Source organism: Cavia porcellus, unplaced genomic scaffold, assembly GCF_034190915.1.
Source record: "Cavia porcellus strain 051 isolate PalLab524CR breed Dunkin Hartley unplaced genomic scaffold, mCavPor4.1 scaffold_8, whole genome shotgun sequence".
NCBI classification, from domain to species: Eukaryota; Metazoa; Chordata; class Mammalia; order Rodentia; family Caviidae; genus Cavia; species Cavia porcellus.
Window position 1 is genome coordinate 45,068,337 of NW_026947491.1, and position 27,179 is coordinate 45,095,515.

Sequence of the window (27,179 nt, forward strand, 5' to 3'; positions counted from 1 at the left end):
TTCTTTTCTTGAGGGGTTGATCAACCAAGAGAAAACCAACCCCAGCGAGCCAGAAGATAAGGGCTAAATACAATTCAAAGCTTCTTTCCTAGGTTCCAGGGCTGAGTGGGAAAAATAGGCACCTGAGATCTGCAGGGAAGGTGCAAGCTCACTCCAGGCAGGCCCGAGTATCTGCCCAAGTCACACAGGGCCTGAAGGGATGAGCGGCGCTCTTCCTCGCGCCAGGCAAACCAAGTGGGCGCTTCCTGATCTCGGCCCGTCAAGGCCTCTTTGTAGCCCAGCCAGGGCCTGACTAGCCCTTCGGAAGAGGGCGGTAAAAGTCCTACCTGATTCCAAACCCCAGCCGTCGGGGGCATCGTGCTCTAACGCTGCATGAGGAGGATGGGAAAACTCACCAAACCCCCATAAAAAATAAAAAATAAAAAGAAAGCCATGGCTGTAAATAAAGCCAAATCCGCCACCCTCGGAGGGGCCGTTTGTCCTCCCCTCCTTGGCCTCGTCCTTCCCGCCGCCCCCTCCTGGCTCCCGGGCCCCGCGGCGCCCCGGCCCCGAGCTCCTCCATTTAATCGGATTTGGGAGAAGGGGAGGATAAATCACGGCAGCAGCTTTACGGTCCCGAAGGAGAGGCGAGCCGCAGCCAGGCACACCCCGGCCGGCGATAAAAACCGCCGCTGAAAGCCCACGGAGCAATTTCCCGGGACCCCGAGCGACGCCATTACAGGAATGTAATTTTGCCCGGATGAGGCCCCGAGTTTAATTATCCTCGCGGAGGAATTTCAATGCAGCCAATCCATCTTGCAGGCGGGCGGCAGAGGGATTTATATGGGCCCGTTATTTCACACCGATCCTCCATCTGCATTTTTATGGCCCTGAGCTCCTGTAAGGGAGGGGATGGAGTGGGGAGAAATAGGAGAAGCGAAGTGAAGAGGAAGGGGGGGGGGTCTCGCTTTTCCTAAATCCACTAATTCAGCTCGATTAGGATCCTCATAGGTTCCATGAAATCCCCAAATGTCTCTCTAGTTCCTCCTGTTGACGGGCAGGGGCAGAACTAGGATCTTCGGGAATCAATCAACAGGTATTTACAAAGTACTGAGCAGTGGCAGGTACAATGTCGGATGCTGTAGAAAGAAGACAGGATAGCCAGTTTATCCCCGGCGGGCCCCGGGCCCCCCCACCCCCTCCAAAACGGAATTCCTTTTCGCTCTCAGCTTCACATCCTATGAGACAGAAAAGCTCAGAGTTCTGAGGCGCCGCCACCGCCAAATGATTGTTGCAGCTGTTGGTTTCCACAATTTGGACAACCTCAGATTCCGCTAACAATCCCAGAGGAGGCTCAGAGAAGAGGCCTGCAAGGAAGCTAAAGCTGGCTCCTTCCAAAAGTCGTTACAGCTTGCAATGTTTGATTACTCCACTACCCCCATTCAATGGTGGGCTCTGGATTCAAACTTGGATTCCAAAAGCTATGACCTTGAGCAGGTTACTTAACTCTTCTATATAAATGCTGCTTTGTAAGTCGGGAACGAAACAGTTTTTACTTTACAGCCAATATTGGGATGGTAATATAATAAGGCTTTTTTAGTAAGGTACTTTATATCCAGTAAAAATCCAATTATTAGCATCATCATCATCATCATCATCATCATCACTATTATCATAGTTAGGAGCTTTGCAGTTCTGCAGTTCTGCACTGCTCCCTAGAGATTGTTCATTGCAAGGTCCTTGATTGGTAATACCTGAGAATCAGCTATAACTTAGAACTTTTTCATTCACATAAATCATGCAGAACAAGTTATTTGGCATATTGGTGAGTAGAGCTCTGTGCTGAGGCTGAGAACCCTGGGTGCTATTGTAACTAAGTTTGAAACAAGAAATTACTTTGGTAGCAGAGCAGTGATATGACAGGAATTAGATAGAGGTTTGGAGGGAGAAGACAGTTTGAAGGCAAAAAGATGATCCAAAATTAGCTGAGGGTCTAGGGATCTTATAAACTATCGGCTTGGGGAAAGGTCCTTTCTGCACTTCACTAAGGGCAACAGAAAGGAAAGGGTGTGGAGTCAGAACTAGCCTCACCAATCAATTGCTTTCTTTTCCTACCAGGCCATGTAACAAGGTTGGCCTGATTGGCCAGTTTTCCTAATGACTGCCAGTGGCAGTTCCTGACTGGTTAGCAGCTTCCTGCATGGTAGTGACAAATGAGATTGATCTTTTCTTTCCTTGGATTGGTTAACAAACCCTCAGCGGGGCTAGAGACTCATTTTAATTGACTGGATGGATTAGGAGGGAGGGTCAGCATCTCTCATATCGAAATTTCAAATGTTCTTTACCTCAAAGGTCATCATGAAAGAGTTTTGATTGTACATGTTTGCCTTTGGACAGCAAACAGTTTTGGGAAGAAAAAAGGAAAGTAAGAATTATGCAGACATACTACATTTCAGTTTGAAACTCTGAGAGACGGTTTCACAGGGAGAAATCTAAATGGGATTTAAAAGTGACAGTGACTAGGATACAGAAAAACAGAAAGAGGAAAAAATTTGTGGGATGGAGAAAAGATGGGGGAAAGGAAGAAGTTTATTGAGGGATACACAAATTGGAGGAATAAGTTTTAGTGATCCTTTACACTGCATGCTGACCACTGTTAATGTATTGAATATTATACAATTGTCAAAATAATTTTTAATTATCTTACCACACATGACAAAATAAATCAGTGAGGTGGATATGTTAATTAGCAGCATTGAATCTTTCTGTAATGTATACATAGATCAAAACATCACATTGTACCCCATACATGCACAACTATTTGTCAATTTAAAAAAACATTGTCAGAGAAAAGAAAGGGTTTGAGTAATTTGTTTTTCATTCCTGATAGCTTAGGATAAGGGTACTTTATAATGTGTCTTGCTAGATGTACATGTGGCCAACATATGGTGTGGAACAAACAGCTGTCTTGGATGTGGAGACTTTGAGTCTACTCCCAGCTCTATTACTAAGTAGTTGAGAAAGTATGCAAATTATTTCTCCAAATGCTCTAGCTTTCTCATTTAGGAAAAGTCAGGGAGAAAGTAGGTGATTGTTGAGGTTCTTGCCAGCGTTAACTTTCCTGGGTTCAATTTCTCTTGCAAGTTGAAGCGGTTCCTTTACATCCAACAAGGACAGTTCTTTCCTCTATTTGTGATATTTTTTCCTTTTGTGCTGGGGATGGAACCCAGGATCACCTTAGTTAGGTAGATCAGCTAAGTAAGGTGATCTACCACTAAGCTACCAATCCCTCTTTGTGATTGTTAATTTCTTTGTATTTTTTGTTTTTTTAGAAGATCTCATTCTGGGTTGGGGATTTAGCTCAGTGATGTAAGTGCCTGCCTGGCAAGTACAAGGTTATTGGTTCAATCCCCGGTAGCAAAACAAAACAAAAAAAAGATCTCACTCTAACCCAGGCTAACCTCAGACTCACAAACTTCCTGCCTCTATCTCCCAGAGTACTGGGATTATAGGTGAAAGCACCAGTGAACCTGTTTTCATTAATTTCAAACTCATAGGTTGGTGAGCACTGACTCATGGCTTTTCTATTGTGCCTTGCTGTTTTGGTTTCTGTTCTCATTGCTGAGACAAAATACCCAACACCCAAAGTTAAAGAAGGAAAGGTTTATTTTGACTCAGAGTTTTTAGAGGTTTCAGTCCATCATCAGCCAGTGCCAGGCAGGCAGAGGGGCATGATGTGGAGAGACAGTTCATGGGAGGCAGAGGAAACAAAAGCAGCAACAAGCCATTTTTAATAGCAGACCTCTTTCTGTCTCTCATATTTTATCCAGACCACCCATCCTAGCACTCACATCCTTAGTCCTAGCACACTATGCCTGGAAAGTGCTTTTGAATTTGTATGAGGAATTTGTACATGTCCTACATATTTACATAGGTACCACAATTAAGCTCTATAAACAGATTTGGTACTTGTCATTGAAAGATTTTTCCCAAGTCAAGGAAAACATACAGACAAAATAGAAAATAAAAGTCCAGGTGGTGTGTTGTAAAGCGCTAAGGACAGCAAGTTAGGTGTCTGAAGCCTAGATTTGAGGGTACTATTAATTATGTGATTTTGAGAAAAATAATTTCTTGCCTCCAGTTTTCTTATTTGCAAAATGTAAGAAAATAATGGATGATACTAAGATTGATTGATTAGTTGATTATACTTGGGACTGAATCCAGGGCCTTTGTATAAAGCCATGTCTCCAGTCCTCTTTGCTTTTCTATTTTGAGATAAGTCTTATTCCTAAATTGCTGTAGCTGTACTTGAACTTTTGCTCCTCCTGCCTCAGCTTCCCAGAATACTGGGATTACAGGTGGGTGCTATCACACTTGGTGTTATGGTTTGAAAACTGGTGGTCAACTTAACTCCAGCTGGATTACATCAGCATGCATTGAGAGAAGATGTTCCACCTGAGGAGGGTTGTCATAAATAGGTGGAGAAGAAGAGAGGTGTTGAGAGGGATTGAGGTGTGAAGGAGACATTGTGGGTTCTCCTACAAGTTGCTGTCTGAGCTGCTGGTTCTCCTGGAGAAGCTTTGGTCTTCACATCGAGCATTGCTTCCTGGCTCTGGAGTGGAAGACATGTGCTGCCTGGTCTCCAGGATGAACTCCTCACGCTGCTTCCTGGCACATATCCGACTGTGCTTGTCGTCGGAGAAGCTCAGAGCAGCTCGGAGCCTCCGTGTTGCTGAGGACGGCTGTGGTGCCTTTCAGGACAGCCCTGCTTTTTGTTGTAAGTGTGACTTTTCGGCTCCAGTGTAGAACCCTCATCCCACTAGCACAGCTCCTTCATCCTGCTGGCATAGACTTTCTGGCTTCCACCGCTGACCCTTGGGTCTTCCCGGCACAAATCTGTAAAAGAGACTGGCGTGAGTCCTTCTTGTGGGCTCTGGACTTCCAGTTGGATTCGTGGAGGCACTGTCCTGAGCTCTGGGTTTTTATCTGGACTCATGTGGGACATTGCCGTGGGGTTTAGGCTCTTGACTAAATAATCTATGTCTTTGGTGTTGCGGATAGATTTCCTGCATTCTCCTGTGTTAACTTCCGGTGACCATTATAAAAATGTTATCAACTCAATGTCCTGATCTGAATTCTTCTCTGTGTACAACCCCTGACTACAACACTTGGTTATTAAATTCTTTTCCATCTTTAAATATATGTTAAATATGGCAGGCATGGTGACATATATCTATGATCCTAGCACTCAGAAGGCAAGGCAGGAGGATTTCTGTGAGTTTGAGGCCAACCCGAGTTATACAGTGAGTTCAAGGACGGTCTGAGATAGCAAGATCCTGTCAGAAAACAAACCAACAAAATGTGTGTATGTGTTAAATAGTAGAGATTTGGCTCATCAACCCTATCTCTTATGATTCCAGGTAATAAACTAATATTTACTGAGCATCTACTATGAAGGTATTGTGCTATAGAAAGCCCTTTTCTCTTGGGGCAGAGGATTTAGCTCAGTGGCATAAGCGCCTGCCTTGCAAGCGTGTGGTTGTGAGTTCAATCCCTGGTACCGGTAAAAAAAAAAAAAAAAAAGAAAAAAAAAGCCCTTCTCTCACCTTGTCACAGTTCAGTGAAGTTTAAATTTGTAATCCCAGGGGAAATTTATTGGAATTCTATCAAGTTAATTCCAGCACAATCCATGGTGCAAATAAAGACACAAATACATACCTAAAATGGTAGGGAGCCAAAGGGGTCCTAAGTCTAATCCTAATAATGGCTGACCAGAACAAAGGCCTCAACCAAGGGCTGAACCTGGGTTTCATTAATTCATGAAGAGGATGAGTGACAGAAAGGTGGGAAGTATGTGAGTGCTATCAGCTGGGCAAGATAGGAGGTCTGAAATCACCTCTGCAATATGCAAAGAGAGAGAGAGATGCAGAAAGAGTAATCTGCATGTAGGAGACTGGAACAGTATCTAGTGTTTTGGGATCGGTGCTTCAGTTTTGGAGTGTAATCGTCATGCCTTGAGATGTCGGTTTCATTGTCTAGGCTCAATCCCAGCCAACAGTGTGACTTCATTCAATCTAACTCACACATACGACTTGGGAGCTATAGGCAGGACATCACTGACTGTCCATTGCTTTGAAGACTACACATTAGCAACTTGGCCAGACCCATTTACATTGCTAAAAGTCAATTCAGTGGTTAAAGACAAATCTTAGCCAGCTCTGCACACATCATCGCACAGAAATAGGGCCAAGTTTAGCCAAAATGGAAACAATTGCTCTTCTTTGAGGAAGAGCTGTTCTGGTGGTCCTCCACGCTGTGCCACATATTGTGAATGAATCTAAAAAAAGAGAAAATATAATCCTTTGTCTTCATAAAGTTAGAATCACCAAGAATAACGTATATACATATAAGGGTGATACAGCAGTATGATTTACATCTAGAATAATGAAGGGGCATCTTGATTAAAGTAGGCTTCTTTTTGAGACAAGGTCTCTCTGTGTAGTTCAGGCTGGCCTTGAACTCACTTTGTAACCCAAGCTGGCCTGGAATTCATAGCAATCCTCCTGTCTCAGCCTCTTGATTTTTTTTCCTTCTTTAAAATATATCAAACATATGCTGGATGTGGTTGGTGGTATGCTTGTGCAATCTCAGCCCTTGAGAGGCTGAGGAAGAAAAACCTAGAAAAGAAAATGGAAAAAGAAACATTTGATTCATATAATGAATACATGTAATATGTACTCATTTATCTAACAGATATTTACTGAACATCTATTATAGGTGCTTGGTACTGGGAATACATGCCTGAATAAATCAAAGCAAAAATCCCTACCTTCCCTGAGCTGACATTTTATATAAATTATGAAGCATAATAATAAAATGGACACTCATTATACAATCCTCCAATTTAAGAAAAAAATTTTGGTGCCATTGAGAGATCTTATGTGCTTTTTTCCTATAGTAACCTCTGAATTTTATGTTTATTTCCTGGGTTTTCTTCATATTATTACTGTGTTATTTATTATGTTCTCTGTCCTTGTTGAAAATCACTGTAAGAATCATATAGTAGTGTTGCTTGTAGATCTCTTCCACTTGGTCTTTTTCTTCCATTTTGTTTCTAAGGTTCATTCATGTTAATATAGGCTTCTGTCATTTATTCATTTTCATTACTGTATTATGGACTACCAATTTGTTGATTAATTTTCTTTTCTTTTTTTGTCTTTTTCCTTTTTATTGGTACCAGGGATCGAACTCACGACTGCCTGCTTGCAAGGCAGGCACTTATGCTGCTGAGCTAAATCCCCAGCCCGTGATTAATTTTCTGTTGATGAATATTTGGGTTTATTTCCAGCTTTTTGCCATTATAAACAATATTGTTTTTAACCTTTCTGTATATGTGTTCTGGTATACATCGGTAAGAGTTTCTTCAAGGGTATACATACATATTGCTGGGCTGAGGGGTATAGCTCAGTGGTGAGTCTTTCCTGGCAAACCCTGGGTCAGATTGTCTTCAGTGTTTCCAGTTTATTTCTTTTCCAGTATGTAAGCCCATTAAGGTACATGAGTTTTGGTGGCTACCTTATGCTTGCCAACATTGGTATTTAGTCAATGTAAAAGATGGAATTTTGTAGTGATTTGAATTTATATTTCTCGGATTATTAATGAAGTAGAGCATTTTCCAATATTTATTGCTCACTCACGATCCCTCTTCTGTGAAATGCCTGGTCATATATGCATTTTTCCATTTTCCAACTGAGATATTTGTCATCTCCCCATGGATTTAAGAATTAACAATTAATATGTACATAATATATATGATTAGTTAATAGATAATCTGGCCCTATGCTTTTACTTCCAGTGTGCAGAAGGGTTGGAATTTTAGTAGAAATTCTAAGGATGGATGATTTCCGTTCTAGTTCTAAGTGCTTATTTAGTTGGATTAATTAATAATTCTTAATTCATTCATCAAATATTTATTGAATGTCTGGTCTGACATCAAGCTAGACTCTAGAATATAAATGTATTATATATTCACCTTCCCCTTAACACTTTCAAAATTTAATGTGGTCCAAAACATGACAGTTTTTACTTTTTTTTTTTTTTTTTTTTTTTTGGTACCTAGGATCAAACTCATGACCTCATGCTTGCCAGACAGGCACTTACTTTGCTGAGCTAAATCCCTGGCCCCATGATAGCTTTTATAGGTCCACTGCAGTGGCCTCCTAGCTGATTTCTTTGATTCCAACCTGGACTCTCTGCAATCTGCCTACCATACAGTTAGGAGTTAATTTAATTCTAGGTTAGATCATACTTCTTAAAACCTCCCAATACGGAGGTAGAGATGTAGCTCAGTGGTAGGCTTGTCTAGCATGCATGGGGCCCTGAATCAAATTCCTTGGACTTTATTCTACAGGAAATGAGAAACTGTTAACGGATATTCCACAGGGGAGTAACATGGTCAGACTTAAACTTTTTCTGTCTTTTTTTCTTTTTTTTTTTTTTTGGTCTTGCTACATATTCCAGACTGGTCATGAACTCACTATGTTGTACAAGTTGGCCTCAAACTTTTGGTGATCTTCTGCCTCAATCTCTGGACTGCCAGGCTGGATTATAGGTGTGTCATGTCTAGATTCTATTTCATTCTTGCTGCATGATGGATTTTACGGGTAAGAATTACATTACTCTGAAGGAAGATGATAAGGATTTGCTCTATTTGATAGCAATGAAATTGGATAAAAATACATAGATTTGAGTTATAATTAAGAAGAAGAGTTGAAAGAAGTTGTTGACTATTTGGCTCTTAGGGAAAAGGAAAAAGGAAAGCAGGCTGTGGGGAAGCTAAATTGGAATATGAATTCAATCCCCAGCACCAAACCAAACCAAGCAAACCTCTCTAATAGTTTTCTCATATGATACACACAGAGCAAAGAACCGCAGGGATCAGCTACAACAGGATTCTTCTCATTCTCAGGTACACCAAACTGAGTGTTCTTTGTTCTTGGAATATTCTTTCCCCAGATAATATCTTGATTATTCTCATTTCATTTAGTCCTTAACTCAGATACTGTCTCCCTAAAGAGGTCTTTTTCAATTGTGTCATCTAAATAACCACTTTTTATTTTATTTTACTTTTTTGGAAATGAGGTCTCACTATTTTGCTTAGGCTGGTCTCTAGCTCCTGGATTCAAGCAATTCTCCTGCCTCAGCCTCCTAAGTAGCCAAGATTACAGGTGTGTATACCACTGTGCCTGCCCCTCCCCACACTTATTTTATGTGATACTGTGAACTGAGTCCCAGGACCTTCCCTTTAGATTACATCCTCAGGCTATTTATTTATTTGTTTATTTATTTTTGAGACAAGGACTTGCCAACTTGCTAAATGCCAAACTCGAGATCCTGCTGCCTCAGCCTCTCCTAATGCAGGGCTTACAGATGTGTTCCATCATGCCTACTTCACCCTTGCCTCTAAATTTCTTTATTTTTCTTCTTAGCATTTGCCATAGTTTTATTTTTATTTTTCCTTAATGGAAGAGAAGCTCTCCTAAGGCAGTGACCTTGTTCACTACTATATATATCCCTAGCATTTGGAACAGCCCTTGGCACTTACAAGGCTCTGAGTGGAAATTCTGTGAATGTTTGAATAGTGAATAAGAGTCCTTAAAAAGTTTAAGTCTCAAAGGTGACAAAGATTTAGGCAAACAGTTTAAACCCACTACAGCAGTATATAAGAGGGGTGGGCCTGGATGTACCCCAATCCTGAGAAGCGGTGGTTAAGGAAGAGCTCATTTAGAGACATCAAGAAAGGCAGAAGTGATGTTTATGAAACTCTGCAGGCTTCTGCGTGGGGAGATGTCCTTTGGAGAAGTAATGTGCACAAAGTCCTGGCAATGAGGGAAGTAAGTGGTGTCTTATACAAAGGACAATAGTTCTTGTTTCTTTCTTTCTTTCTTTTTTTTTTTTTTTTTTTTTTTGGTATGGGGGATCGAACTCACAACCTCGCTCTTGCCAGGTGGGTGTTTGTGTTACTGAGTTAAACCCCGGCCCAAAGTACGGTAGTTCTGATTGGTTAGAATGAACAGAAAAGTGTGTGGCTGGGTAGCTGGGTGTAGAGGAGACTAGCTGTTGGTGGCTACATCCTGAAAGGACCTGAATAACAACCAAGACAGAAAAGTGTCATTTTAGTAGGAGAGGGAAAGGTTCTGATTGTTTTGTTTTTTGTTTTGCCGTGTTTGGCCCCATACAGATGTTCCCTGCTTAATGACCTGCCTGTTTAATGACTGTTCAGACATAGCACCGAGGTGTGCGGTTCTGGATTACGACCTGCTGTTCCAACTTACCACTAGAATTCAGCCTGAGGTTGTAAGAACGTGTGCAGCAGTGTGGCCTTATGGCGGCCTCTTCTGTTGTACAATACTGTAATTTTTGCTGATTGTATTATACAGTACAGTGCTGTAGTTTTATGTTGTTAGACATTACAGTACTAGATGAAAGAGTTATGCAAATACAAGCAAAATCATCAAGTTAGTGTTTCGTTTGACCATTTCTTTGTTCAGAATATTGTCATGTACATGCTAAATACAATTCCTCATTTAGTGACCCAATTCAATTAAGGAAGTAGCTGTGTGAACTGAACTCCATTCAGTTAATTTGGCTCAGTTGTTAAATGAGGAATGTCTGTACAGTATATGCTATATAAGTGCTCTATCACTGAGCTATCCTTAGCACCCAATTTGCGTTTTAGAAAGATCATTCTAGCTCTAGTGTGTGTGTATGTGGAGGGGGGGCTGGGGAGTGGGGCACACAATAGTCAGCACGCAGAGAGCAATAAGGAAGCTGTTATCATAATCCAGGTGGGAGATGGTGGTAGCCTGAGCTCCAGGTTGATGGTGGGGATGGAGATAAGTGGGTTGAGCTCAGAAATGCTTAGGAGGAAGAATTGACAGGCCTCAGTATTGTGAGGGATGAAGAAGAAAGAAGGGGAGACAGTGCACGTTTTTCTGGTCTGGGTCACTGGTGGTGCTGTTTCCTGACTGTGCCAGCATGGTCCCCTTCCATCTCCAAATTCTAGGACCCACTCCCCACAGGCTCCCTAACTTTGGCAGCCTCACCTCTCAGCTGCCCTTCCTGTAGTCAATGATCCTTCATTTGTCTGACCTTTTCTCTGGACTCTAATGTCTCTATTTTCCTTCCCACTGAATGAAACTGAAACCTCTGTTCCTATTTTTCCAACCTTGCCCAAGTCATTAAGCCCTGCTTTGGATATATGGTTGGGAACTTATCTAAACAGGGCTCTTCCTCAGTATCTTTTCACCAAGGCTAGGACAAGTTGTGGCTCTCAGGAGCCACTCATGAGGAGCTAAAGTAGACTGAAGATTCCCAGGCATAAAGGACCGAAGAGTGCCAGGACATGACTGCAGGTGTGCAGCGAAACTTTGTTACATCCTCTTCAGGTCAGGAAGAACAGAGGTCATGGCAGCTGAGAAAGAGCGAGGGAGAGGAAATCGGCCTCTCTTTTGGCAGTAAGCTCAAGAAGTTTCAGGTGAAAGGTGGCTTTGGGAAACACTGAGGATGAAGAGAATTGTTTGGTGGGCAAGTCTGGGTCTGTCTAGCCATGAAGGACAGAAAAGAAAGAATAGAAGGAAAAGAGTCAGAATATTGTCTGAGATAAGTGGAACCATCCCCAATATTTGTAGGGCCCAGAGCATAAAATAGAGGTCTAGATACTACATGTTCAAATATATAAAATCTATTAATCCAAACTGAGGAACTGTTAAAGAAAACATGTTCTAGCTCTTGACAGGTATATTCATGTCAACTGGAAGATTTATATTTCAAATCCTGGGATTCTTCCCACCTCCTGTATGGCCTCTGGTTTTCATTCTTGTCCTGGTTCTGTGTAGCCACACATCTGCAGGCCATTCACTCTCCAAGCCACTGCTCTGGGTCTGGGGCCCAGCAGCTTAGTCTGTGCTCTCAGAGGCCCCAGAAGTGAAAAATCTGGAGAGGGAGGCATGAGCTCTGGGTAGGCCCATCCACTTGGCCTTAAATTATCAACAGTCAGGTAGGGAGGAGAAGGAGAAGGAAGAAGAGGAGGCAAAAAGGAGGAGGAGGAAGAGGAGAGAGGCCACTTTCTAAAATACGCTCCCAGGGTAGAGTCCCTCTGGCCGGGTGTAAGGGCATGAACTCTGATATCATACAAACCTAGATGTTTAATTGCTTTTCTTTGAAGCTGGGTAGCCCCTTTAAACCTGTTTCCTTCCTTATAAAATAGGAATCACAGTACTCAAATAAGAGAGCTATGTTTAGAATTAAATAAAGTATTCAAAGCACTGGACATTTAGTGACATTTAGTGACCTGGACATTTAGTGACCATTTAGTGACCTTGATTACCCCATTCGCATTGGCTTCCTTCTCATTCACTACCATTGTTTGTAAGGCTGTCTGGTAGGAATGTGTCCAGGAGGAAGTATGTATATACACTGGGCGTGGTGGTGCACACCTATAATACTAGTATTCTGGGAGGCCAAGCAAGAAGGATTAGGGATTCAAATTCTCCCTGGGCAATTGGGAGACTTAATAAGACCACATCTCAAAATAAAAATAAAAAATGTCTAGGTATGTAGTTCAGTACAAAGGCTCTGGTTTCAATCCCCAGTAGTGGAAAAAAATGAATTTATAAAGGAGACAACAATAATGAAGGCACCAATAATCCCAGTTCAGGCAGTAGCCATGTGGGGGAAAGAGGAAGAGGAAGTTATTTTGCATACAAATAAATGAGAAATGATAACAGTGTAATTGCTTTTACAATCTGTTTATTTTGCTGAGGGTAGCAGCTGGTTACTGTTTTGATTCTTGGCTTTCAAGTTATGACAAAGGAAAAAAGGTATGAATAATCTGAAAAAATAGAAAAATCTAAATCTCATTTATTGGGGAGCAGGAGCACAGTTAGAGAGACACAGTTCTCCAAGCACACGTGGATCCTGACTTTCTGGCACAGAGACTGACCCCTCGTCAGGCTGTTTTAGTCTCTGAACATGTACAGGTTCTTGCCACATGCTGTCACTCTTGCTACTGCTGCATCTAGAATTCTCTTCTCCCTCTTTCTCAGTCATTCCAAGTTCTATTTGAGGCCTATACGTTCTATGTTAGCATCCTTGTTCACTACATCCCTCTTCCCTTGAGTTCTTTTCTAGTCTATATCACCTAGAGTTTACTTAACATGGTCCTAATATGTTCACTGTCTTATATTATTGCCTTTCTATTTCATGTGTACAACTTTTTTTTCCCCTGAGAATTTAAGCTTATTAAATGTGGGAACTATAATTCTCTTCTATTTCCCATGGTATTTGTATGTTCTTCTAATATACATGTATGAAATTTCCACTGTGCTTCAGCTGTGCTAGATTTTATATGTATATATATATATATATATATATATATATATATTTATTTATTTATTTATCTTAAGACAGGGTCTTGATATGCAGTTCAGGCTGGTCTTGAGCTTGCAAGGATCCTTCTACCTCAGCCTCCTGAGTGCTTATATATAATGGGGGCAATCCCTGCACTTGTGAGGCCAAGACAGGAGGATCACCGTAAGTTCAAAGCCAGCCTAGGTTACATAGTGAATTCAAGGCCAGCCCGTACTACATAGTAATATTGTCTCAAAAAATTATGTGTAAATGAATTTGCAAGATTGGCTTACAATGACTGCAGAGTCAGGTATGAAAGAGGACAAAAGGGCTATGTGTTGGAAATCCAAAGGCTCCAGTGTAACTGGAGCTCAGTGTAGTGCCCCATGTGAGTCTTTTTTATTTTTAATTTTAAAGAGAAAAAAAAAACACAGAAAAAAAAACCCCCAAAAGAGACAAAAGAGACAAGCAACAATTACTACAACAAGAAAAACCTCCAAACAGTAACAAGATGATAGGAGTCTAACAGTGGTTGCTATTCTGTGTGAGTCTTGATAGAGGCCAAAAGATCAGCAATAGAAGACTGAAGGGTCTGTGTCAGTAGCCAGGAGGTGATCTCCAAGGTGAGGGCAAAGACTTGAGCTCCTCTGAAGAAACAGAAGTGAACTTCTTTGTGCTCCTTTAATATAGTTGGGTGTTTTTTACTCAAGTTGACACAATCATTTAACTGGTATATATATATATATAACTAGAAAAGCTAATAATGTGAAAGGTTCATGGTTTCATGACTGCCTGTTAAAGTGTTGAGCACATAATGGGACTTCAATGTAGGTTTGATGGAGAGATGAACCATTATGCTTCTTAAAAAATTTAATAAAACAACCCTGCAACATTTATTGCCATCCAATAATAACATAAGGGTAATCAAAACAATATGAACAAATGTTTTACAAACACTCCCAGGGCAAACCACTTAAATGGCTGCATTTTTCACACATTATCATAAGTGCCCTTGTGATCACCTCACTTCACTGCTGTATTCTTAATTCATTGATCATTTTTAGTTGGAGGTACTTTTTGTTTTTGTTTTTGAGACGATCTAGCTATGTAGCCCAGGCTGGCCTCAAACTCATGGCGATCCTTCTGCCTTAGTCTCCCAAGTGCTGGGATTACAGATATGTGTCACCATGCCTGGCTTAGTTGGAGACACTCTGTAGCAGAGTAATTTTATCTCCTTTTAGCATAATTCAGGTCAGTTGTTTTTTTGACTGTTTTAGAATGAATTCATTTTGCACTATCTAATATGAAGTTCACTGACTCATCAAAACCAACAATACAGCCCTCTATCTGTGTATTCACTTGCTTATAGAGCCACATCTGAATCCAGAGTCTGTTCTGCAAGTATCTGAAGATGAGGTTGATGGGCTGTACCATCACCTTCTGTGCTTTCTGAGCCTGGCCACAGTATGCCATGGCAGACTCTCTGATACTTTTATGTAACCCTTAGACAATCTCAGTCTTGGCATACCAGAAAGAACAACTGATTAGAACAATTATATCACTTTGGGTAAAGTAATACAATCAGCAACAACAATAGCATCAAACACAGCCTAGAAAATGACAAATTGTGGCAACTATTAATTTACCACCTTTAACCATATAAAATAGATTTGTGGTTATATAACAAAATCTAAGGCAAACCAGAAAATTCTATACAGTAAATATACCCATAGCATAGTGATTTTACCCTTGGGGAAAATATTTAAAAGTAGATAAGCAGAAAATAGAGAATTAGAAGAAGAGGACAAGATGAGAAGCAAGGCTGGATGAAGATTACTCAAACTTTGGAAAATTGGTAAAGAAGATGGGAGGAAAAGACAGAAGGAAGAAATAAAAAGAGAACAGAGGGGCTGGGGATTTAGCTCAGCGGCATAAGTGCCTGCCTTTGCGGCAGTCAGGAGTTCGATCCCTGGTACTGATTAAAAAAAAAAAAAAAAAAAAAAGAACAGAACAACAACAACAAAATCTAGAAACAATGTTCACACTCACCTAAAAATAAGAACAATAAAAAAAATTGAAAACGGGCTAGGGGTTTAGCTCAGCGGCACCAGTGCCTATCTGACAAGTGCGAGGTTATGAGTTTGATCCCTGGTACCAAAAAACCCAAACAAACAACTCCCCCCACAAAACAACAAAAAACCCAAACCAAACAAAAACAAAACCAAATGAACACCTCTCCCCCAAAACAAGAAAACAGGAAAAAAGAAAATAAGAAAAAAAGTCTAACTCAAGGCATATCTCTACTGTCACTGGTAGATAGAGTGGGCAGACAGAGTCCAAATCTGTGTTGGTCAATCGCAGAAAACCAGCTATAGATTTATGGCAGGGTAGTGGATAATACCAGCAAGCTTGCACTTTGAATTCCACTGATATTCAGGCTAGTTTTTGGCTGTGAGGCTGGAATCTGATTTGTTCAGCCTGTATAACACTCTGTGTGCCTTCTGTTGGCTTGAACTCAGCTCTTTGTCCTCCTGCTAACTTGAACTCTGTTCTCTCTCACTCTGACACTGGCAGCTGCTAGATGGAGCTGGTCTGCAGTTGCTCTGAGCTCCAGCTCAGTTGGTCTGAAAAACATCACGGGGTGGTGCGCATTGGGAGGGTCTCTAACAGGCCATTCACATGTAGGAGTGAGAGAAACATCAAGGGGTGGTGTGAAGCGGGAGGGTCTGAATTAGGATAGGCAGTGAGTGGCAATGTAGAATGGAGAAAAGCACCTATCCAATGTGGCTCCCGGCCAATGCCCTCCCCTAAGGGACATCTGAACCCGAATACATCACCAGCCATGGCAGTCTGTTGTGTCCACTGCTCTGTTTCACTGGTGTGTTTCTCTGTGGAGGCCTCTGGAGTTGCATGTATCTGCGGGTCTCACACAGTTAGGGCTCAAAGTGCAGCCTGGCACCTCCTTCTGTGTTAAGGTCTCCATCTTTGCTTTCTCTGTGGGCTTCATTTCTCACTTCAGATTCTTGCTGGGTCCCAGGGACCCACTTCTCTCCTTCTTCTCTTCCTCACTTTGCTGTATTCCACTGTCAGGACACCAAATCTCATAGAGGCGATTTCTCTGCTGTTCACCACTCCCCCATTTTCCTGGAAGTCTCTGATGTTTTTTAAATAGGTACTTGATGAATGAATTAGTGAATGAAACAAATGAGTAATAATCTACTTAGTACAGCTGTTCAGGCATACCCCTTCTATTTGAGTCTAAATTTGTCAGATTGGAAGGTGTAAGAAATGGTCTTTCTCTTTTTTTTTTTTTTTGGTACTGGGGATTGAATTCAGGTCATCATGGATGCTAGGCAAATGCTTTCTCATTGACTTACATACCAGCTCTTTTTTAAAAAATTTGAGACAGAGTCTCTCATTAAATCACCTAGGCTGGTCTCAAACTTGTGATTCTCCTGCTTCAGGTTCTGGAGTACCTGGGATTACAGGTGTGCAGCACTGCACCCAGCTAAGAAGTGGTCTTGAGAGCCCCAAAACAGAGCCTTTTATCTTCTCACAGAGGTATTCCTTCCTTTCCACAGGGCTTGTTGGTTAAATCACAAAGTAGTTTAAAAGTGTTGGTGACTACATTTTGTCAGTCATGTCACTGAGGTTGGTCAGCTATGAAAACTATGTTCATCATAATAAAAAGTTATTATTGAATACTTATTATGTGCTAGCCATTGTGATTTTTACATGAATTATCTAAATCCTAACCCACAACTATAAAGGAGGTGCTATTACTATCTCTATTTTACAGATGAGGAAACTGAGGCACAGCTAGTGGTGGAGGCAGCATTTGAACTCAAGAAATCTGATTCCATTCTGTGCTACCTGTGCAACAGATTAGGAAAATGAAGAACCTGCCATTCACTCACTGTGTAACCTGCAGAAATTATTTCAGCTCTGGTCTTCAGAAATCTAAGTCTTCTGAATTCAAGTCAAATGCTCTTTCTATCCAACTTGGCTGCCTAAATCTAATGGCAATATCCTAAATCTCATCTTTTATCTCCTGTGGTATCAGGGGCCGCTTGTGATGTTGAGTACTTTTTTTCTTCCTGCAGTACTGGGATTTGAACCCAGGAAACTTGTTTATGTTTTGAGACAGGGTCTCATTAAATTGCCTAGGCTGGGCTTGAATTTGTAGTCCTTGTAATCCTCCTGCCTTGGCCTGCCAGAGTGCTAGGATTACAGGTGTGCACTACATGTCTAGCAGGGTATTCTTTTGAGAGGAACCTTAAGATTGATGAATTCATGAAAAGCTTGGCTGAGAAAGATCCTGATCCTGATTTCTTCATGTGATCCAACCCTTGATTCCTAAGTTTGAATAAAAATCTTTCACAGTGTGTGGAATGCTTGAGTGAGTCCATTCGGACAGCACATAACCAAAAGCAGGATATGACTGAAAGGTGAGAGGTCCAATTCCTTTCTGAGTGTGGAGTTCAATGTCTTTTATAACTTTTTTTTTTTTGGTCTTTTTCGTTTTTATCGGTACTAGGGATCGAACTCACGACTGCCTGCTTGCAAGGCAGGTGCTTATGCCGCTGAGCTAAATCCCCAGCCCGAGTTCAATGTCTTTTAAAAAAATGAGACCAGAAAATAAGAAAGAGCAAGCAAAGACTGACTGAGGTGGTTCCACACAGAAACCAAAACTGCTTAAGTCCTCCACTTTGCCCCTTAATAAGTAGGATTTTGCCTCCTACATATTTGGATAAAGGATAATTACATAATTCAAGTATGCGTGGCTGGCTGGCATCCGTCATTGTTTTAAATTGGTATGTTTAAATAGAAATGGCTTTGTTGTGTTGGTCGTGCTGTTTTTTGCCTCTGCTCTCCCTCTTTAGTCTCCTGCGTCTGTTTCCTGTGTGCCTGTGTGTTCTGCGTGGCCTCCCCTGAGGGCCTGCTGGTGTCCTTGAGGTCTTTCTTACTACTGGGCAGTCTGGCAGGATAGCTTGTGTACCTGCCTTCACCGCCTTCCTTGGTCACCATTTTCATCTTGTCATTTTTTTGGTTATTTGCTTGGTTCTCTTGTAATCTTTCCCCTAACCTCAGCCTTCTCATCCTTGCATATAGTTCTAGAGACCAGAGGGGAAAACCCTCAAAATCAATCCCTGTCTCTTTTCTATGTTCCCAAATACTAAAATAAGACTACCATGGCCTTCCTTCCTTTCTTTCTTCCCTCTTCTCCTCCCTTCCTTCTTCCCTCTCTTTTCTTTCTGACTCCACCTGAGCTTGCTGAAGGGCTTTCTGAGGCATATTTTTCTACATGGGCCAAGGGGACTGGTGGCCAGTGGTCAGTGTGCCTGTATATGTGATGAATTCGTAAAGCAACACTGTATTTTCCTTAAGCAGAAGGTAGTTTTGATTCCAGGCATATGTGTGTGTGTGTGTGTGTGTGTGTGTGTGTGGTGTTTGGTGTTTGCAAATTCGGGGTGGGAAGGAGCAAGGGGGTGGTTGGTGAAGGCAACAGTCAGGTTCTGACATCTGGAGGTAAGGATTCAAAGAGAAGTCTTGATCTCAGACTCCTGGGAACTCACAGTATAGGGGTACTGGGTCCCGTTGGGTGAACCAGGGACTCACAGGGAACCCAGGAACAGTAAAACCTCATTTACAAACCAACATACAAACAGTTGCAAAAAATTCACGCAGATACACTCATCAGCTTTAAAACAGGTACAGAACAGGGGAAGGAATCTGCAGCGACTCCAGGCGGAACCTCAAGTATCTGAGAAGGCCTGTTGGGGAGAATCAAGTGCAGAGAGCTAGGCTGCAAACTGAGGTGGAGGGTGAGGCGTCCTGGTCCCCTTTGCGAGCTGACCCCACTGGCTCCTGTCTCCTCTAGACCCCTTCTCCACATGTATTCCTCCTGGCTCTCCCTCGACAATCTCCTGACATCTCTTCAAATCCAATTATTGAGTTAATTGACGTGTGAACCGAGAGGCAAACAGAAAGGGGCGGCAAACACCGACCCAGCGGTTCAGATTTATCCTCCGGCCTCCACAGGACCTGGAGGACGAGATTTACTGGGCCTCGAACACGGGCGACAGTTAAAACCTTTGATTAATCATGTTTTTCTCCCGGCCCCATAATTTAGTTGCTCCTTTTTTCCTCCCTGCTTTTCTTTTCTTTTCTTTTTTTTTATCAGTAGAAACAGAGACAGAGTCCTCATCAGCTTCAATTACAAATATTAAGCCCCCGGACAGCACTTTGACAGAGAGGCGGCCAGCTGCCCCCCCCCCCCGCCCGCCCCCTTAAATCATGGGCGAATTAACATCACAATCGGCTGCTGGCGCACGTTCAGATTTAAATGGTGGCATATTGTCTGTGGACGGTCTAGTTTAGACCTGCGGCTTCGGGCTTCGCAGCTCCCCGCGGCAGCCCCCGCCTCTCGCCACGGCTCCCCTGGACTCCTCGGAGACTGTGATCGGGAGCTGCGAAACGCTCCAGGCCCTGTGGCCAGCAGAGGGGGCTGCAGGAGGGGTTGCGCCGGGGTGAGGTGGGCGCGAATCAGGGGTCTGCGTGGGGAGTGAGCCAGGCGGAGGGGGGACCCACAGGAGCAGAGGCGGGGGAGAGACAGGCACAAGTGAGCTCTATGTTCGCTAGATGCAAATAAGGGCTTCAAAGCTGCAGGTCTGGGAATACTACTCCACAGGCCTTTGGGTGTGGGGTTCAGACCTCTCCTTCCAGGATCTGCAGGGAGCTCTTGGAACTTGGTAGGGCGGCCAGGGGATGGGATCTCTCTTGCTCTTTTGAGTCTTGCGGTATGAACGGAAAACACGGTTCACGATTTCTCCACTTCTGAGTATTGTAGAGAATATTGGCCTTACACTATGGCCTGAGCTACCGGCTCGAGGATAGGCTTCAGGAAGAACCAGAGTGAGGTTAAAATATCTCTCCACTGGGGCTTTTCCAGATTAGAAGACCCTCGAAGTAGCCAGATTTTTCTAAAGGATTGGGGTGTGGGCAATGCTAAATTATTTGACTCTGTTCCACTAGAGAGAAAGAGAAAAGGGAGAATCATTCCCCTGATCCCATCAATCCTTTCAGAATGAAGGAGCTTGGTGGGGGAAGGGGAAGTTAACCCAGGGGTCGGTGTCTCTAGATATTTTCATAATCACCTGTCTCTTCAGTCTTGGCTGCGTCAATCTCCCCGACTTGATTTCTGCCTAGTAACATCACAACCAATCAAGACGCAATTAAACCTGCCAGTTCGGCTCATCCTTAAATGGGATTGGCTGCTCGCAGCATGCGCATCCCAAGTTTTCATTGGCTGACAGCCACCTGTATGGAAATGAGAATTACACTGGACTCTGCGGCCCTTAGCAGCAGTGCAGACCTGTGGCTTATTGTGTTGAAACCTGCAAGCTTAGAGCTGAAACTTCGGGCTCGCTTCTTGCCTTATCTTCCCCTTTAGTCAAAGCAGACCTCTCGAACTTTTCCCTTTTCCGTCTGCGTTCCAACCTGGGGCCCAGTCTGAAAGAAAACACAGAAAATAACGCATGCTTTGCATCTTCTTTGCCTTCTTTCGGTCAGTGTCAGGATTTTGCCCCTTCCCTTCAATGTCGCCACTGTTTTTGCCCCTTTTACTCTTTCAAGTCCATCCAAGAGGTGGCTTCTCTCCGTATAGACCCCACCCTCTATTCCCAAATCCCCTCTTCAAGCTCATCTCTCCTAATTTCCGACCACCCTTCCTCCCACTCAGAATCCAGGCATCTCGCACAGCAATCCGGTTTAGGAGGGAGTTGGAGAGAGGACCGCCCCCCCCCCACCAAAAAAAAACTCCATCCTCTCTCCCCATCCATTTTCTCTGAGGGAGCCGAGTTTGACAGCGAATTCATTCCGACCGGGGAGGGTGATTTATTCTTCAAATATACCGACAAGTGTGGGCATGATGGAGCCCATTAAAATGTTGGGAGATTGTTTTTATGATTGAAGTCTGTATTACTCCAACCATAAAGAAAGAGAGCAAGGAGTCATTAGCATTTTCATGATGGTGTATTTCTGCTTGTCTCCGCGCCATCACTCATCTTTACTGCCCGTCCCTTTGCTCTCGCTCTGCTACAACGAGGAGAGACTGCAGGCTGAGTTGGGGTTGACGGGTGGGGGAGGCGGGGGCCAGAGATCCCCCACCCCTCTCTGCCCTTCACGCCAAATCCTCATCCTCCCTGGGACGCAGATCAGGGGTGAGAGGCTGGTCACGGAGGATGTGCCTCAGCTTTCTCTTGCTGGATTCTGCCTCTGCAGGTGCAGGAGTCCTGCCCAAATGGTGCTTAGAGATCTAGGCAGATTGAGGCTGGGGGAAAAGGTGCATCCCGTCCCTTTACTTTGCCATGTCCCTTCCTGATCTACCCACTTCAAGCTTTCCAGGGTTATCTGAACAGGAGTAAATTAAGAATTTTGGGTTAAGTGCCTTGGATTTTGATTCTTGGCATCAAAATAGGAAAGGGCTTTAGATTTAGGGGCTGTATTGGCAGGAAATTGGGAAAATGGACATTTGGTTTCTGTTATTCTTCCAAAAGACCCTTTGAACTTCCTCTGGGATGCAGTCAAGCTTTGTGCTCTCTCCTAGTTCCCTATATCCCTTTAATTTTCCCCCCATTATTTACAACTACACGCCCCAGGATCTCAAAGAACAAATTCGTTCCTTTCATGAAAACAGTGATGATCCAAATTTTCCAAAATAGAGCAGCCATGGGTGAAACACTGCTGATGAGACTCTTCATAAAAGAAACACTCCTTTGCAGCTGAGCACAGCCTGTCTGTGTATCTTGTATATAGAGGATATGATGGCACTTGAATAAAGGTTGAGTGGTTGAAGGATGAGAGAGAAGATCTAGTAGCAATGGGGAAGTAAGAGTTTAGCTATTAAGACATTAACAGTGATAACAATGATTAGTGAACTGCTTCCTGTTGGTCTTGTGCTTTCTCGTTGATGTCTCCCAAGCTGGGAGGTAGGTTACATGATCAGCATTTTCCAGGTGAAGACACCAAGGCTCAGTCTGGGGAAGGTGTACTCAATGTCATTTGGCTAGTTAACAGAAAATCAAGATCTGAACCTGGTCTATCTTCACTATTTTGGGGCTGCCTAAGTAGTTCCAACTTCTCTACAGTAGAAGCCAGGATGACGGCTTACCCTACTTGGTCTATCTGGGATCATAAAAAAACAAGGGCCAGGTATGTGGCCCCATACCTGTAATCTCAGTACTCTGGGAGGCTGAGGCAGTGGGATCAGAAGTTTGAGGTAGTGTGGAACATACTGAGACCATATCCAAAAGAAAGGGGGGTGAAGAAAGAAAGGAAAAGAAACAGAAAAAAGAAAAGGAAAAGATTGCCAGTAATTGACATTTTTGAGAGAAATTTTACTAGAAAGGTTCATCCTCTGGTTTTAGGTGGTTGGTTAAGGATTAGCATTGCTGAAATTTATGCCTTTAATCATTTAATAATCTTTTATTGAGCACCTACTATGTGTTTTCCTTTGATTGACTACACCTTCCCTTTCATACTCCTGCTGAGATGGGTTCACAAAAGGTTCTCAGGTCCTGGGCAGGGTAGATGCCCAGGACCACAGAGAGTAAAGAGGTGAGCACTCCCTTACCATAGCCTGCACAGTGCCCAGAGGCGGCTGCAGCAGCGGCTTCAGATTTACAACTGCCCTGGTGCTGATGCCATAAAAGCAAACGATCCTTCTCTGTACTAATTTCTGTGTAATTAGATCTCTCCTGGCATGGAAAGTGGGGAGTGGAAGTGGCCATGAAGGGAGGGTGCCAAGGACTGTTCACAGTCTTCCTTGGGAGGAGGGGTTGTGGGACATACATGGCTTCATGTGGGCTGGTCGGATACATGGAGTGCATGCATTGTTGCGGAGGTGGGAAATGCAATGATGCATAAATAGAAGGCAAGGAAGCAGAAGAGTCTTGATGTATCAACACATTTGCTCAGGATAGGGATAGACAATCTTGGATCCTGCATGAAGATCTAGAAGCCAAAAGAATAAATAACCTTGGATAATCTCCATACATGCAGAGTGTATTAAAATTCTCAGAGGAGCAGCACATAGACTTTCCTATACCAAGGTAGATATCAAGACCTCTCAGAGGGGCTTGAACAGCAAATAATTCCTTCAGACCCATCCACACTTACAATCCACATGTAAAACAGTATATACATGTAGATTTACCTACATAAAAGTGGATACACACCTCTGTTAATAAAAGGCAAATTTTAGAGTATCTACATTTCACGGGAACTTAACAAACGTTTATCCCCCTCGTTTCTTACCTACCTTTAGGGGCAGGAAATGAAAAGATGAAAAAAGTTATTCCCATAAGTAATGTATGCTTTAAGGTACTTAAAATTTCCTATGAAGAAAATGGCGAGAGTGGCAAAAGAAACCAAGAGAAAGTGGAGATAGTCAGAGAGGGATTGATCCTAGACTCTCGTCTTTCCTTGGGAAAAACAAAGTCTCAGACAGGAGAAGAATACCGTTGCTATTATTACTACCTCTTTCTCCCATCCTGCGGTGACGATTGTGGGTATAGCAGTAATGCTGTTTGGAACCACACTTCCACTGAGCTAAGTATTCATCATACACTCGAATGTGTTTGCAGAGGGACCTCAGAAGGGCTCTTACCCAGCCTCCCTGCAGCCTGAGTATCACAGTAAGTCTGCCTGGGAGTCAGCTGGTCCCTGCGTCAATATTCCTGCTGAAATGGAGCTCGTTACTTTATAAACAGTCTGCCCCTGTCACTGGACAGCTGTAGGGGTTAGTGGAATTGAAATCTGTCTTCTTTTTAATTTCAGAATATACTAATTCTAACTACCTGTCATCTCTCCTTGAGTTATTCTAATGTTTTAAGACCAGTTCAGTCTAAGCATTAATCGTCCCCCCACAATAGCTATAACAATTAGATACCCATTGGAAAATCAGGAGATTTTGATCTCCACAGATGACTGTCATGTACTTATCTTAAGCCCTTGTTCTAATGGGTAATTCCTGATTAACCTGAGTAATGAAAATGTATCACAATAAAGAGAGATTTGTCATGCCTTGTTATCACTTCATAAGGCCATCCTTCTAGATACCTGCCATTACCTCAGGATATTTCTATTCCAATAAAACATGATCATGATGTGCTTGGCTAATAAAAAGGAAAAAAAGCCATATATTAAAATATGTTTAAAGTGATTTGCATGAGTAGTGTAAATATAAACCACCACTATCATCATTGTCAACATCATCCCTGGTTTATTTGCCTTTTGAAATCTCTGTCTGACCTGAGGGGGTGGAGGTAGATAAAGGTAGAGGGAGGCAGAAAATTACCATATTAATATATTAGCCCTGTGAGTTAGGGATTATGATGTCCTTACAGGTGAAGAAACTGGCTTCAAAGAAGTAACTTGCCTAAGGTTATCTAGGTAGTAACTAGAGGATTAGGATTTTATCGCAGGTAACTGATTCCAAGGTGGGCATTCTTTCCTCTTCACTGGACTTTGAGCTCGTCTGAATCTTATTGATTTATATTGCAGGAGTGACAATGGTAAGATTTGTTGCATCCAGCGAATTCACCCTTCCCAAATACCTGGAGTTCCTAAAGGGGAGACAGGAGTTCACAACCCAAACTGTGTGGTTTTCGTGGTCAGTAACATTACAGCCTTTACCTAAGGGTCCCGACACATAATCCTGGACAGCCCTGCATACATACATCGTTCAGTGATACACTCAGATAACAGGGCCACACAGTCAACACACACCTGAACTCACAACTGCTGGGTGTATCTTCCTGCTCCCAGGCGGTGGTATGAGCAGCCAGCAGGGGTCGCCGGCACACCAGGAATTGCCACTCTGTCTCCTGCCCTAAACAGGATGGAAATGTCTTTCCTCTTGGTCTTTTCCTAAAATCACTCCTTTCCTGTCTTAGCCCCTTTCTGATCTTGTAGACTTGTAAGGATGAGCTTAAGACCAAGGACCAGGGCCTAAGCTGTCTTGGTTCAGGGAGCTGGTAAGAAGCTGGAGTGCCCAGCTTTTCAGTTCAAAACTGACTTCTTAGGATTCTTCCTTCCTCTCAGTGTTTCCCCAAAACCTGTCTCAAAATTCTCTTAATGCCTATCTTATCCCAGTATTTTTATTTTTAGGTAAGGGACCAAACTTACAACCTCACACTTGCCAGGCAGGCGATGACAACGCTCAGCTAAATCCCCAGCCCCTTGTCCCAGTATTTCTGTGAGCACCTCTCCCAGGTATCCTCAGAGCCCAAAGGTCCTTTAGCGCCCTCATTTGGAGAGGGCCGAAGAATGAGGTTGGAAGCAAATCGCTTATGATGCCAGTGGTTTGGGGTGAGAAATTATGGTTTGGGGAATACAGGAGAAGGACTCATGTTCTCTGCCTCATAGCAGAATGGGGAACAAAGTGTCTGGCTGTTTTTGTTTTGTTTTTTGTCTTTGTAGAAGAGTCTGGACACTGGGCTATGGAGACAGCTATGGCTGCCTTCTGGGAGGGGCGTCTTTTTGCTCTCTTCTGCTCCTCTCCCTCCCCTGCTCTAGCAACAGCGCCCCAGCTTTTTCACACACCCCCACCCCGTCACCCCTCCCTCTCTACTCTTGGAGCCCAGTGATTGGCGGCTGCCTGCTGCAGGGCCAGCTAGGTTTATAGCTTTGCGGCAGCTCGGGAGAAAGCCAGGCCAGAGACAGGAAAATGGACACCGACCAAGAAACTGAGAACGATGAAGAAGTAAAAGAGAAAGAAACACACAGGGGCAGGCAGAGAAGCCAAAAGAACCCCCTAAATTAGAGCCAAATATCAAAATAAGGAGAAAGACTTAGTGAAGCAGAGGTGGGCACGAAGAAAATTATAGAATTGCTGATAAAAGATGAAGAATATGTTATAAGAGATTGTGGAGAGGCAGGAGAGAAAAGTACCAACAGCAAAACACTCGGATGAGTCTTGAGGATAGGGATATGCTGGACTTTCCAAGACACGGGGCAGAAATCTCCAGTAGGAGGTAGAGGGCAGAATAAGTATTCAAGGGCTCCCAGAAATCATTCCATGGCAGAGACGCAACAGGCTGGAGGATCTTGCAACAGATCCCAGTCTCCCCCACACCTCTTTCACATCCACACTATCCTACTGTTTTGAGGGGATTGAAGAAAAGTCCTCTTTAAGAACCCTCCATAGACCCAGGGTGGAAGCATTTTGTTCTATGTTCCGTGGTAAAAACTGAGGTCTGAGATTTGGGAGAGATTTTGGTATTAGTGCCATCTTTTGTTGAGCATGAATTAACATGGTGTCTCAATTGGCACATACCACTTTACCTTATGGGTATTTTTCTGTGTGTGTTTTTTTGCTAAAATATAAGCTACTTAGCAGCAAGATCTGTGTCTGCCCTTCTTTGCGGCTCCCAGAGTGCCTTGTTCTTGTTTATTGAGTGAACAAGTGAATGGCCCCTGGAGATGTTTAAGCAGAGGTTGGATGACTACCAATGAGGAATATAGTCTAGGGAATTTCTGCACTGAATGAGAAACTGGAAATATGTCTCTAAGAGCTCTTTTCATTTTGATGTTCTATGTTCTATATATATCCTGTTTCTTTCCCTACTTTTCCAAATCTGCAAGAATAAGAGGCAAAGTAGGAAGCCCCAAATTATAAAATCATGGCACCTCAAAGTCTGTACTGTGAGCCAGGCTCTGTTCAAAGCAATTTTGCACCTGAGATCTCATTTTCTAGGTGGGCGTTAGTGACATTTTGCAGCTATGGG

General features: G+C 43.0%; 1 pseudogene; it reads right to left on the reverse strand.

The window, feature by feature from the left end:
- Positions 1-14,585: 14,585 nt before the first annotated feature.
- LOC100730217 (small nuclear ribonucleoprotein E-like) lies at positions 14,586-14,862 on the reverse strand (annotated as a pseudogene).
- Between the last annotated feature and the right edge of the window lie 12,317 nt (positions 14,863-27,179).